At 38.1% G+C, this 15,291-nt stretch overlaps 1 protein-coding gene across 4 annotated transcripts in view; it reads right to left on the bottom strand.

The window, feature by feature from the left end:
• AIG1 (androgen induced 1) overlaps nt 1-15,291 on the bottom strand; it is a 211,747-nt gene that overhangs the window by 164,977 nt on the left and 31,479 nt on the right. Inside the window, exon 2 of one of the 4 annotated variants that reach the window (XR_005082431.2) lies at nt 12,476-12,689. The exons of the other annotated variants lie outside the window; for them this stretch is intronic. The gene's annotated coding sequence lies outside the window, so the exon portion shown is untranslated. The remainder of the gene's footprint in view (nt 1-12,475; nt 12,690-15,291) is intronic. 4 annotated transcript variants of the gene reach the window in all.

Here is a 15,291-nt window from a genome sequence, read left to right as displayed (position 1 = left end):
AAAGGCACCAGCTCTCAAAACGACATGCCCATGATTTTAAAATATCACATTTATGGTCTAGTTATATTGACTAGTGGTGTTTAACAAGCCTCGAAGAGGTACAAAGAAGAGGATCAGAGTAGTGTAAATAATAAATGAGACAATTTAGTCTGCATGTGAAGAAACCTTTTTATGCTTTAATCAGATAGGCTTAGAAATTTTTACCAAAGGAAGTGGTAGAAAGAGTCTAGTCCATGAGTCACAGAGAAATCAACTGAATGCAATAATCAAGACTGATGCAGAGCAAATTGCTGTCAAACTGGGACTAAATGAACTCCTCAGGTTTTCAGTGTTTATGAACTAAAGTCTTTACAAAGCATTGTAAACTTAGACACTCAAACTTCGTCATTTCCCCCAAATAAAGTGACCAACTGTACCTTCCCAAATCTACTACAAATTGTATTACTTACCTTAGCTGTGCCTTACTTGGACTACCACAGAGAGAAAGACTGAAATGCCATCGCCCAATTATTTGTGAAATTCTTAAAGTGAAGGTAAGTATTGATGACCCCGAGCTGTGCGTGGCGGCAGGCAGCACACTATAATATGGCTTGGCAAATGGTCGTCAAAATTAGGAAAAGGACATACATTCCCTGGGCTTAAAACCATGCCCATTTAGCAGCAAGAAGAAATTCAGGAGGATTATTCTGGTTGCTTCTACCAGAAATAATTTTCAAAAGATGTATGTATTTGTAAAAGACACACAGACACAACTGGGCTCATTACCTGTTTAGAAAACACAATTTTTTCTTGGCAAGTTTCCACGTTGGCAGTGGCGAGAATCTGGGAAAGTGCTGTCATTGGCTTCCCCACTGAGGCACAGAGCAAAGGGAAGAGGGAGCCTGCAACCCACCTGGTTCTACCCCTTAGCGTAGCACCGGCATGCTCACGTGGTTACTCATTTTGTTCAACTCTTATAGAAGCCACTTTGAAAATTCCCCGGAACAAGGACTCCATCATGGGATTTAGTTAAATAAACAAAAAGCCTGCAATATGTTTATACATAATACACTGGGCTCGTTGGAGCTCACCAAATCCTGTTGCGATTAGCCAGACTTAGCCAGAGTAATGTCTGTTCTGCCTAATAACTTAGACTCTCTTTTTGCTGCAATGACTTAGGTATATTGTTCTTTCTAGAACCAGAAAAACCAGAGTAGGAGAAGCTAAGACTTCCACACCTGAGCATGGCACAACCAAATGGCTGGCACAAATTATGTCATGATGACCAGAAATAATTTAAATGACTCAGGGAATAACTTTATACTTGGGAACATTTTCCATAGCGTATGTTACGAATTCAGATGTTACATCTGTAAGTGAACCCTAACAGGATTTGAGAAACTGAAACAGCCATATTCAGGAATAATCATATCCACACCAATCTGGCCAGAGAACCTACTGACAGGTATTAATTTGCATTTCCCTAATCAATAATCAGGGAAATGCAAATTAAAATCACAAGAAGATTACATTTCTCATCTATATAATTATTTACAGATTAATTCTGATAGAACCAAGGCTTATAAGGACGTGAAACAACTAGAAACCTTATGGTGGGAATGCAAGTGAGGACAACCACTTTGAAGAACAACCGGCAATAATTTGGTCACGTAAAGATTCAAATAGTCTACTGTCCTCTGACTTTGCTGTGAAGGGCACTCCCGACAGAAACTCCCCCATACCCACAGGTGTGCTCGTCCCATCTGTAGGAAAGTTAGTTTCAGCAGTCACCGCTTCAAACCACCTGGAGAGATCCGAATGTCTCTCATAGTCGACTGGATGAATAAATTGTGCTGTATATTCATACGATGGAATTATAAGCACTAGTCAATTTTTCATTCTCACAACAAAACAATTAAACAAAAAAGGAAACTAGAAAAAAACCTACATTTTAAAAATTAAATAACATTTCAAAAATGCAAAGATAATTTTAAGAATGCATGTATATGAAGTAAAATACGAGGAAATGTATGGGAATTAATGACACTGAATTCAGGTACATTGACAAGGATGAAAAATTAGGCAAAGGACACAAGGGCCTTAATTGTTCTGATGACATTTTATTTCTTAAGGTGATTATGAAGTACATAGAAGCCTATTAATTATTCTCTGTATAATTAATTACTATAAAATATTTCCATATGACTTTTTATTTTTTTAAATTTTATTTAGTTATTTTTTGAGTACAGTTTTTTGTCTATTTCTCCCATCCCAGCCATACCCCCTGCCCTGTGCTCCCCGCCTCCCTCCCATTTCCTCCCCCACCCCCAGTCCTCATCCCTGTGTCCTTCATACTTGTTCCTCCAAATCCCTCTCCTTTTTCCCCCTTAAATTCCCTTCCCTCTCCCCTCTGGTCACTGTCCCCTTGTTCTCTATTTCAGTGTCTTTGTTTTTATTCTGCTTGCTTGTTTGTTTTGTCGTTTAGCTTCCTGTTAAAGGTGAGATCATATGGTATTTTGTAACAACATGGATGGAACTGGAAAGCATTATGCTGAGTGAAATAGGCCAGGTGTTGAAAGACAAATTCCACATGACTTTTTAAGTCATGAATTTTTTTAAGTCATGTGGATATATTTTTGGTAAAAAAGAGTAGTTTTTATGCTTTGGGGATACACTTACTCTCTTTCAATTCCTTCCCTTCCAACACAGTTTCTCCTACTTTTTTTAAAAAAGATTTTTTTAATTTATTTTTAGAGAGAGGAAAAGGAAGGAGAAAGAGAGGGAAGGAAACATCGCTGTGTGGTTGCCTCTCACACACCCCATTCTGGGGACATGGCCCACAACCCAGGCATGTGTCCTGACTGGCAATCGAACCAGAAGCTCTTTGGTTCACAGGCTGGCACTCAGTCCACTGAGCCATACCAGCCAGGGCAGTTTCTCCTACTTTGAAAGACTGGCTAATAACAGCAGGATTTAGTGAGCTGCAAAGCAAGTGAATTTTAAAATTCCATGATCAAGTGACTAGTACCAGATTTGCATTTTAACCATAAACAACTAGACATTTGAAATTAATACATAATCATTCTCTTCATATTTTGAACTTTCCTTCTGCAATCATCCAGAGAAATCTCTTTTTTAAAGGGATCATCTGATGAAGTCAGGCACACCTTGAAATTCTCTCTCTCTCTTTCTCTCTTCCTGTCTCTCTCTCCCTCCTGCCAGATAAAGTAATAGAATGACAGGAGTGACTGTATTCACAGGATCTTCCAAAACCTAGTGGGAGGGGAATCTACAAGTGTTAACACCCCTAAGGGTCATTTTAGAATTCTACCTACCATAAGCTGTAGGTTAAACGACTTTCAGAATTCACTCAGAATGGAGAGTTATTCAAGTTCTTACCAATCAAATAGGGAGGCCTTACTGACTACCACAGGTATTCAGTAGAAACCTAAGAAGTTTCATACCTAAATATTGGTGCTAAAATAGCCTTGCAATAAAGCTCCTCTGAATCTATTCCAACAATACTTAAAAACAAGCCTCAAAAATATCAAGCTGATTTATAAGTAGCTTAAATGCCTACAAACACAAAATTCTTCACTCTTTAAAGGAGGATAACACAATGCAATCATTCAACAATATCCAATATTAGAAGAGTCAACATACAATAAAAAATTATTAGATATGCCAGGAAGTAGGAAATCCTTAACCAGGAAAAAACCCATTCAATAAAAAGATACATGTCAGAAATGTTGTTTTTTTTAATTAATTTATTTTAATTGTTGTTCAGATACAGTTTTCTGTCTTTTACTCCCATCCCAGCCCACCACCCCAGTGCTCCCCACCTCCCTCCCATTTCCACCCCCCTTAGTTTTTGTCCATGTGTCCTTTATACTTGTTCCTGTAAACCCTTCCCCGTTCCCCTGAAATTCCCTCCCCTCTCCCCTCTGGTCACTGTCAGCCTGTTCTCAATTTCAGTGTCTTTGATTGTATTTTGCTTGTTTGTTTTGTTGTTTAGGTTCCTGTTAATGGTGAGATCATATGGTATTTGTCTTTCACCGCCTGGCTTATTTCACTTGGCATCATGTTTTCCAGTTCCATCCATGCTGTTGCAAAAGGTAGGAGCTCCTTTCTTTCTTTCTGCTGCATAGAATTCCATTGTGTATATGTACCATAGGTTTTGGATCCATTCATTTACTGATGGGTACCTGGGTTGCTTCCAACTCTTGGCTATTGTAAATTGTGCTGTTATGAACATTGGGGTGCATAGGTTCTTTTGGATTGGTGTTTCAGGGTTCTTAGGATATAATCCTAGCAGTGGAATTGCTGAGTCAAAAGGAAGATCCATTTTTAGTTTTCTTAGAAAATTCCATACTGTTTTTCATAGTAGTTGAACCAGTCTGCAATCCCACCAATAGTGCACCAGGATCCCCTTTTCTCCACCACCTCTCCAACACTTGTTGTTTGTTGCTTTGTTTATGATGGCCATTCTGACTGATGTAAAGTGGTATCTCATTGTGGTTTTAATTTGCATGTTTCTGATAGCTAGTGATATTGAACATCTCTTCATGTGACTCTGGATCCTCTGTGTGTTCTCCCTGGAGAAATGTCTGTTCAAGTCCTTTGCCCACTTTTTAATTGAGTTGTTTATCTTCTTAGAGTGAAGTCATGTAAGTTTTTTGTATATTTTGGAGATTAAGCCCTTGTCTGAGGTATCATTGGCAAATATGTTTTCCCATATAGTTGGTTCTCTTTTTATTTTAATACTGTTTTCTTTAGCCATGCAGAGCTTTTTATTTTGATGAGATCCCATTTGTTTATTCTTTCCTTTATGTCCCTTGCTCTGGGGGACATATCAGTAAAAATATTGCTACATGAAATATCTGAGATTTTCCTGCCAATGTTCTCCTCTAGGATTTTAATGGTGTCACAGCTTATATTTAAGTCTTTTATCCACCTTGAATTTATTTTGGCGTATGGTGTAAGTTGGTGCTCAAGTTTCATTTTTTTGCACATAGCTGTCCAGTTCTCCCAACACCATTTGTTGAAGGGGCTATTTTTACTCCATTTTATGTTGCTGCCCTCTTTGTCAAATATTAATTGACCATAGAGACTTGGGTTTATTTCTGGGTTGTCCTGTCCCATTGGTCTATGTGCCTGTTTTTATGCCAGTACCAGGCTGTTTTGATTACAGTGGCCTTGTAATACAGTTTGGTATCAGGTATTGTAATCTCTCCTAGTTTGCTCTTCTTTCTCAAAATTGCAGCTGCAGTTTGGGGTCATTTATGGTTCCATATAAATTTTTGAAGTATTTGTTCTATGTTTGTGAAATATGCCATTGGTACTTTAATAGGTGTTGCATTGAATCTGTAAATTGCTTTAGGTAGTATGGACATTTTGATGATGTTAATTCTTCCAATCCATAAACACGGTATATGTTTTCATCTGTTTGTGTCTTCCTTAATTTCTTTCTTCAGTGCTGTGTAGTTTTCTGCATACATGTTTTTTACCTTCTCAGTTATGTCTATTTGTAGGTATTTTATTTTTCTTTTTGCTGTATCGAATGAGATTTTTTCCTTGATTTCTGTTTCTGCTGTCTCATTGTTGCTATACAAAAATGCCTTTGATTTCTGGATATTGACTTTGTATCCCACTGTTTTGCCAAATTCATTTATTAGGTTGAGCAGTTTTGGGGTGCAGTCTATAGGATTTTCCATGTACACCATGACAGAAATATTGTAATTGGCAGACAAGAATATTAAAAAACAAATAAAATAAGTTCAAGAAGTTAAATGAAAATAATGATAGAAATAAAAGACATATTAAAAAACCCAAAATAAAACCTTTAAACATTAGAAAGACATTACCTAGAATTAAAAAATCACTGGCATAATAAAAGTCACTGAAATAATAGCATACTATACATTGCAGAGGGAAAGATTAAAAACTGAATACAAATTTTATACAACATTTATCCCACTAATAATCAAGAGAAACAAAAAATATGGAGAAAAATAAAAAAGTTATCAATGAACTAATCCTAATACTAAAAATGCCTACTCATGAATGCAGATTCAAGAAGTGTAAATAAAATTACACATTCCACATTCACTCTTAAAAAAACTGAATACATAGCAACAGAAACTATCCAAAAGAAATCAGAGAAAGAAAAACATTTAAATTAACAGAATGTCACTGTACTCCCAGAATATGTCAAGCAATCTGATAATATGTATACTCGAGTCCTAAAGGAGAAGAGGGAGATCATGTAGAAAAAGGATTTTAAGAGACAATGACTGAAGTTTTTCCAAATTTCATGAGAATTATACACTCATAGATCCAGCAAGCTAAACAATGGAGTATATACAAAGAAAACTACATAAGGAACACTGCAATGAAATACTGACAATTTGGGATGAGATATTAAACGATGCTAGAGGAAAGAGATACATCATATACAGAAAAATAAAGACAAGAAATATACAGACTTTTCATGCAAAACAATACAAGTCAGAAAACACCGATATCTTTAAAGTTCTCTAAGGGGGGGAACTGTCAAAGATGAAAGACTATTTCAGACGAAGAGAAGCACAGAAGATTCATTGTCAACAGACTTTCACTACAAAAAAACATTAAAGTATGGAGAATAGGCCACTAGGTACAACTTCAACTCTATTCAAGGCCATGACAATTGCCAAAAATAGTAAATATGTGGATAAATATAACAGATTTAACTTCTAATTTATTTTATTTTTTAAAGATAATTGACTAAAGCAAAAATATAGTGATGTGAGGTTTTAAACATATTTAGGAACAAAATTATGACAACAATAGCACAAAGGATGAGGAGGGAGGAATGAAATGCAGACTGTCATTAAGTTCCTAGTTATGTATAAAGTGATAGACCATTATTTGGAAGTGGACAGTGATAAATTAAAGACATATACTCTGAACTCTAGAGCAATTACTAAAAGAATGAAGTACAGATTTTTAGCTAATTTGTTCATTGTCCCTGCTGCATAACCAATTACTACACACTTAGCAGTTTAAAACACCAATTTATTCGTTCACAGTTCTGTAGGTCAGAAGCCCAGGTGGGTTATTCTGGCTTCAATGCTCAGGGAACTCTAACACCAAAATCCAAGTGGCCCGCCCCCACACAGGGCTCTTGTCTCGATGCTTCATTAAAGCGTTTACTTCTAAGCCCACCTGGCTGGTTGTTGGTAGAATCCATTCCCTGTTGACTGTAAAACTGAGGTTTGAGTTTCCTGGCTGGCAGTTAACCACAGTTACTCTCAGTCCCTTGTGTCTGCTCTCCAACCTTCACAACTGGCCACCTCTACTGTCAAAACTAGCAGCAGAATACAAACGTGCTTCCTGTATCTGATATCTCTAACTTTTCCTTCTGCCACTGAACTGAAAAAGTTTCCCGCCTTTAATGCATCATGTGGGAAGACCAGGCTTCCATGGATAATGTCCCTTTCTTATGGTCAACTGTGCCACGTATCATAACACAACCAGAGGGGTTATAGCTCATTAATACAGAGGCTCTTGAGACTAGAGGGGGACATCTTTGGGGGGCAATGTAAGAATTCTCCTTTCTGACAGACAACAAGCCAATAGTGGAAATAAAATGAAATACTAACAAAATGAAGATAACCAAAAAGAAGTTAGAAGTTGAGAGGAAGGAACAAAGAATAGATGAGGCAGAGAAAACAATACATTGTCAGACTTTAAGCCAATGATGCTTATAATTACATCAAATGCAAATGGTTTAAACTCTCCAACTAAAAATCAGAGACTGACAGACTGCACTTAAAAATCAAACAAGCAAAAAATACTTTAAATACAAAGTTACGGATTTGTTAGAAGCGTATGGATGCAAACACTAAATACAAGCTGGAATTGTTATGTTGATATCAAAAATAAGTTTCAAGATTAAGAAATATTACCAAAAATATAGAGAAGCACTTTATAATAATAAAGGGTCAATTCATTAAAAGGCATAATGATCTTAAATATGTATGTACCTCATTGCTGAGCTTCAAAATAGAGGAAGCAAAACCTGACTTAGCAAGGGATTAAATTACTCAATAAAGTTTGTTAAATAAATAACAATTCAGTGATTCTTGGCAAACAGATGCTTTTCTGAAGATTTACAAAAGAAAGGGGGAACCTTAAAATGCAAAAGGGGGAACAGAATCTGGTATTCTAGAATATAAAACCCAAAGAATTTCTGCAAATATAAATGCAATAGTCTAAACATTTTGCCATTTATAAGCTCAGTGGTACTAGTGTAACACTCTCCTATTGTTGGTTTATCTTCTTCTTATCCAGTGGCGTCACCTAACACAGCAGTTCCTTATCACCTGGTGGCGACCTTGGCACAGTCTGCAGACCTCTCCAGCAGCTTGCCCCCTGCCTGCCAGCACTGCTGGGGAAGACTCCCCCAAAGACTCCCCCAAAGGGCATACTGGGGGGTAAGGAAAAATAAACTGGTCTCCTCCTAGTTTACAAACAGGAGGCAGAGAGGGCACTGTGAGCCTCTGTGAGGTGGTTTTTTTAAAAATTCAAAGTCATGCTGACTAATCCTCAAAAGATAATCACAGAAATTATAGAATAGGTTACCATTCCCTGGGGAGAAACAAGGACTGACTTTTGGTTATTTGCTCACTTAAGATGCAATTAACCAATACTGTTAAACCATTTCAGATTTCTGCTTCAGGATTAGAATTTGATTTGAGCTGACAGGTAACAAATCACATTAGAGACATTTTACTTGTGTTTTTCTACTGCCTATAGGTGTCACGTTGTCCACTGCAACTCAAAACTCATTAAAATAACTGTAAAAAATGTAAAGGGTGCCTGGAGATGCGCAGGAGAATCTTAAGCAGGATTACCTGGAAGCATTATTCAGCTCCCGGCATTCTGCAGAGCTGGCATTTCCAGACCATCGACTCAGCATGACACACACATGCACCATCTGGCTTTGAGTTCTTGACAGGCTGGTTGCTCTTATTATTTTGTGCCATGTGTAGAGATGAAGTGGTCAATTGTACCATTTCTCCCCAAGAAATACAAACAGGGATTTATCAGAATGAGAAACCTATCCCAGGTTATTTTTGAGTCACTCTAGCAGTTGTTCTCCTAGAACATTCTCTAATGTTTAATTCCTTCTGCATCTTCTCTCCACCTCTTCAACTCTCCCTGTCATGAAATCATTGCATTTTTCTGAGTCATTTTAGGTGTAGGATTCATTTCCACAAGTATGGGAATGCACCCAAATTCCATTCATATCCTTATATTTTTACACATAAGTGGTTTTCATTAAATTAATATTTTTCCCTTTTTCCTCTGGAATGCACTAAACTAGTATTAAAGTGTTTGTATTATGGGGCAAGTTAATTACACTTCTACCATTTAGTTCCAAATATATATGATAGGGCTTATACAGAATAGGTTTTTTAATTTCATTTTATTAGATCATCTTTAATATCCTCAATTATGTGTAACTGCACCAAACCTATAGTCTATATATCTGGTCATGTCATTATTTTAATTAGCTGCTGATTTTTACATTTCTGCCTAATTGGCCAAACTCAGGCAAAAACCAAGAATGAAGCAAAGTAGAAATTCACACATTAAATAAGAAATCGAATCATTATTTACATGAATTTTTGAAGACCAGATTATAGCTGTCCTGACCTTGGGGAGTAAAATTTCCAGAAACTTATACTATGCTATACACATTTTACTTATATTGTACTTTCATAAAATGAACATGAGTGCCATCATGTTTATTTTGAAGGTTTTGCTTGAAGTTACTTTGAGACAGAAGAAACAAGAAGATGGAACTCCGAGGGGCAGAGATAAAACCATTTCATGATATAGATCATGAAATGAAAAAAACTGCAGAGAGAACAGATGGGAAGGAGGCAGGGAGATTTATAGGTGTCACAAGGGAAGTCCTAGAGGGGCCCTCTCTGTGCGAGGATAAGAGCATTAATTCAAGGGGAATTGCCAAAGAAGAAATGAAAATCTACCTGAACTGTTTTATAAGTGGAGAACAAAGTATTCTGTAACTCTTAATAAATGTATATGTAGTCTAGGAAAGAACAGTAGACTAGATAGATAACACACGTACATAACACACATGGTATTTGTGTGTGGTGTGTGTGTGTACGGTGCATGTGTGTGTAATTTCTCCCACGCAGAACGCTGAATAACACATTTAGAGAACTGGTGTGAGCTCAAGGCCATGCTGTATCTCTCCTCCAGTCACACAGCATGTGGCACTGGAAGCCAAAAACGTTATTTTGTTTTCAGTTCATAAAACTTTCAAGGCAGTTCTGGCCAGAAACCAATCCATGACCGTATCTGTGCTCAGTGAAGAGTGAATTTGACTGAAGGAGTTAAATAGTATGTGAGAAGGATCCAAAAGCCATGAAATAGCAGGACCATTAAACATAATCTTCAAGGGACTCCCCCTCCATTCCACACATATCTTACTTTTTAATGGTGCATAATTCCTACTCCTTATTATCAAGATCAAGACTGAATGCCCAAGGAATTTTGGCACCATGGGACAGTAACTCAGTAAGAAATCAGCTGAATGAACTCCACAAAAATTCCTTCACGTTGGTTTCCAGTGCCTTCCTTGCCTGAGACAACCAGACATCCCTAGCAGTCCTATAGCCATGGGGGTCTGTCTCAGTGACAGAGAGTATGGAGTCTACCAGTTACATGGAAGCTACGATCAGTTACAGGTCTGAATGCTACTTTGTAGAGAAATCAGTGCATTTAGAAGTACCAGAGGCTCTGTCTGTCTCCCTCGGCCATTGAGACTATCTCCATCAGATGCATTGCCTGGTGAATTTTCCTCTGGTACCCTGGGAGAGGGTTTGCTTGAATAAGCCAATATGGTTCTCTCACTGTAATGACTGTAACTCTATTTTTCTAAATCTGTCATTTAAGTGATGTGTTTTAAGCCCAAGCATTTTCAAGGAATCTTCACCACAAGCATTTTTGAGGAGATGGACTCACTGCATCATCAAGCCCGTGGTTTTCAGAATGTGATTTAGAATCCTTGCCCACGTACGCAGACATTTACCTCATACTGCTCTATCTCATTACTGAAAATCGATGAAGTAAGCCATAAATCACCCCTGGCAAGCAATTCATTCAGATAGAAAGAAAGAAAAATAAGCTTTGCAGTCAGAAATAATGCATTTAGATAAGCAGCTTTGGAAAAGAAAGTTCGTCCACAAAATTTGTTATAATATCACATAATCGTTTTTGACATATAAGTAGCAGGCAGAAGAGTCATCTGAAGAAGGCATTTGGTGTGGCTTCACAAATGGGCGCAATCATGCTGTGTTCCAGCAGCAGCCCAGAAGAGCATGCAGGGCAGGGGCCTCCCAGAGACTCCATTCTAATCTGCAAATAAGAACACAAACCTCTCCTCTGGGTGCTTCCGCTGCACTCCACTGACATACGAGCTAGTCAACACTTTTACAGGCTGAAAGATTTTTGAAACTATTAATATTAGCGTGCATTTTTGAACACTATTAAACACACCATTGACTTGTTCAGTAAATATTTATTAAGTAATATGTACAAAGCACTTAGTAACCTACTTGTGCAGACATGCAGACTACTAAATGATTATACATTGTGCTGTAAATGTGAATGTGCTTAGAAGGGTTTATGTTCTAACTTAGTGCACTCTTCACTTGCTAAGGATACAGTATCTAGATGTAAGCACAATAATGGTAACGATCAATTATTGAAAAAGGATGCATCTTTTATAATGCAAGTCTATTCTGAAGATTTTCTAACATTATAAAATGTTTTTTACCCTTCTAAATTTTTACCCATGGTAATAAATTATTTCAGCAGAAGATGATTTAAGTGCCAAACATAATCATTAAAGAGCTAGATAAATCTGAAACCTAAACAAAAAGGACCTAGACCTGAAGTAAGACCAAATCAGATCTTAACTGACCAGATGTTATAGAATCAGATAATCTCACATAGTCATGCATGATCTAGGTACCATAAACTAAATTGCATATATTATGAGCATACACATATGCAAGTGAAATTGTGTGAATGCAGCAATTTAACATACTGAGAAATCTATTGATTTTGGTCTAACATTGAGTCTACGTTAAGGCTAAGTCTATGAAATTGTGGACAACTAGTTGGCAGGGGAGTGAATGTTAAAACAGTCTTAAAGGTACCTCCTGTTTCTGGATGCTGACTCCTGCCTTCAGAAATAGGATCTTTCAGACAAAAGCTGCTGGATGGGCTTCGAAAAGTCTCACTCCCTGTCAGTTGATGTTTGCTTTTCTTAACTCATCCTGGCCATTGTTCTACCAAGTAATTTGTTTAATCTTATCATTTTCAAGTTTAATGATGCAGAGCCTACAAAGTGTAATTTACCATTCTCTTCATTTCTGTTCTCCACCAGTTCACCAAGGAATCCAAAATATTTTACCTCTAGATGGAGTATTTGTAAAATCCCAGGACTCTTTTAGTTTGAGAGAATGTGAAGCTAGAGACCGTGGTTGGAGAATGATCTAATAATCAAGCTGTTCTCCAGGACAGTGAGATGCAGGGCGGCCCTGGCAGTAAGCCCCAGGGCAGAGAAGACAGAAGTCAGCAGAGTTGAGGGCGAAGAAGGACTGGGAGGAGTGGTGTTATTGTAAATTCTGGGGCAAAATACAAAAAAAATAGGTTCTAAAAAATTTCAGTGACATTGTAGAAATCTATAAATTAAGTATATCAATATAAAATACATGTTTATAAAAGAATTAACAACTGCCATACATCCATAGAAATATAAACAAGGCATTTTCCTTTCAGTTACATCAAAGTAACTGCATCTTCTTTTGATCTTGACACATTTTTGTTCCTGTGAACATATAAAGCATGTGTTTAAATGCTAATAAATAGGAAAAACATCAAAAGCCAAAGTTGTATATGGACAGAACAATAAAACAAAGGGTGAATATATCCCATAAGGGGATAAAGCTAGTCTCATCGCTTCTGTTGTGGGTGGAAAGAAGACAGGAAATTCAAAATCTTCTGGAGTTCCAACAGGTAGTAATAAAAATATACATTTCTTCTAAAAACAGTAATTCATCTGCAAACCACTCCTGAGAGAAATAATTCAACATCACAAATCAATAAAAGATATTTTTGGTGGTGACCACAGTGAGTAGTCTAAAGGCGATACATGAAATAAACCCCAATCAAAATCTGCACCAAAAATCATGATATACTGCATTTTTCCAAAAGTGCATAATGCTTATAATGATCTCCTATATGGCAGTTTATACAACATCTAATGTGCTTTCACTTAGGTTGTTTTGCCAGTTGGCCCTTTCCTCTTCCCCGTTGGATATGACACTGTCTCTCAGCTGGGTTTTCCTGACCTTCTCAGTCTCTAACCTCTGGTGTACCCAGGGCCCGTCATTGAACCTCCTCTCTCTTCCAGCTGCAGTAGGGTTGGCCCCTGGGAGATCTGATCCCGCCTCCTGACTTGCATACCATCTCTATGGTAATGACTCCTGCACTTTCATCTCTAGTCCAGGCTCCTCCCTTGGATTCCTCTCCTGGAATGTGGCTAAGGGGAACCAACATACAAAGATCGTTTCTGGATTGTTTTCTGAGATTTCACATTATATCTGAAAAAGATATAATGAACCTTTCAAGGCTTTAGGTCCTTATTTACCATAAAGGCAAACATTTACGGACGAAAGCAGCGTAAATTTTATTTCAAGCAGGGATAGAATTTTTGTTGGAGAGTTCCTAGGTACACAAAATAAGTTGCTGCCTCTTTCAAGTCGCAGCTAATAAGCTTGATGTACATGCATCTCTCCAACCAAAACACATCTCAATGCATCTATTGCTCCAACCAAGCTGCATAATGTTTATTTACATGTTCACATATCATCTGTAAATATTTTAGCTCCCATGTAATTCTCTGCATCAGAGAGATCTGAGGGAATGATCCCTGGAGAGTAACTGCTGAAACAGGCTGTGTGTTGCCCGGAATTTTCCTTGATGATCTTTACTCAGAGGATTATCTCTCCACACATCATTTCTCTAGAGATCCCTTGTGTACACTTAAACAAAAGTCTCTCAGACCCAGAATCAGGTGCTCCTTCTTTCATGTTTTGTAAATACCTGTAATGTGGCACTTAACAAATTGCACAGTAATTATCTGTTGATGTTTCTGTAGCACCTTCTACAGTGTGAGAGCGCCGTGGGCAGAGATGAAGTCTTATTCATCTTTGCATCCCCAGAGCCTCGTGTGGTGCCCATTCATAAAAGCAGACACTGAGGGAGGATACAAACATGAAAGGCTTCTTGCTTTCAAAAAGTTCAGATTGGGGTAATCAAAAGAGGCGAACACTTCTAATGCAAAATAATATAGTCTAGACTGGTGGGGAAGAAGGGAAAGGGTGTCCCCTAGAGTGAGGGTAGTAAGGGGGGCAGTGTGCCCCTTTTCAGAAAAAGCAGCAACACTCCTAAAGGGAAGGCAGAGTGACAGAATAAACTGTAAGATAGTTGGGAGACCAGTCATGTCAGGTAGAGAAGGGACACTGTCAAGAGATAAGGCGGAAGAAGCAGAGAGGGGCTCGAGTATGACTAGGTTTAGAAAACTATGATAAAGAGCTTAAAGTAAAAGGAAAAGTGCTAAAGGAAAAAAATGGAACCACGATAAGAGTTTTAAATAGAGGAGTAGCACATTTGGAAGACCACTGTGAGAACAGATAATGGATTAGAGCGTGACAATATTGAAGGCAGAGGGGCCAGCCAGGAGGCTGTTGAAGAAGGTCAAGTATGAAGGACTTCCAGCTAAGATGGAGGCGTAGGTAGACACACTGTGCCTCCTCACACAACCAAAATAAGGACAACAACAATTTAGAAACAAAAAACAACCAGAACTGACAGAAAATTGAACTATATGGAAGTCTGACAACCAAGGAGTTAAAGTAGACACATTCATCCAGACCTGTAGAAAGGGCAGAGTTGGGCACCAGGGCAGAGAGGAGTCGCAGCAAAGCAGCGGCTGGCAGACCCAGTGAGGCGATGGATGGTGGACAGGTGGCACACAAGGCAGCTGGTGGACCAGGCAGTCCCACATCTGCATGCAGATAAACCAGGCGAAACTGAGGAGAGAGACAGACCACGCAACCCGGGGCCCCAGTGCCAGGAAATAAAGCCTAAAAGCACCAATGGAAAACACCTGTGGGGGTTGAGGAGCAGGGAGAGACTCCCAGCCTCACAGGAGAGTTTGTTGGA

This window comes from Artibeus jamaicensis, unplaced genomic scaffold (genome assembly GCF_021234435.1).
Source record: "Artibeus jamaicensis isolate MK-2021 breed Jamaican fruit bat unplaced genomic scaffold, CSHL_Jam_final contig_3176, whole genome shotgun sequence".
Classification (NCBI taxonomy): domain Eukaryota; kingdom Metazoa; phylum Chordata; class Mammalia; order Chiroptera; family Phyllostomidae; genus Artibeus; species Artibeus jamaicensis.
The sequence above is the reverse complement of the archived record's forward strand: the minus strand, read 5'-3'. Positions and strand labels throughout refer to the sequence as shown.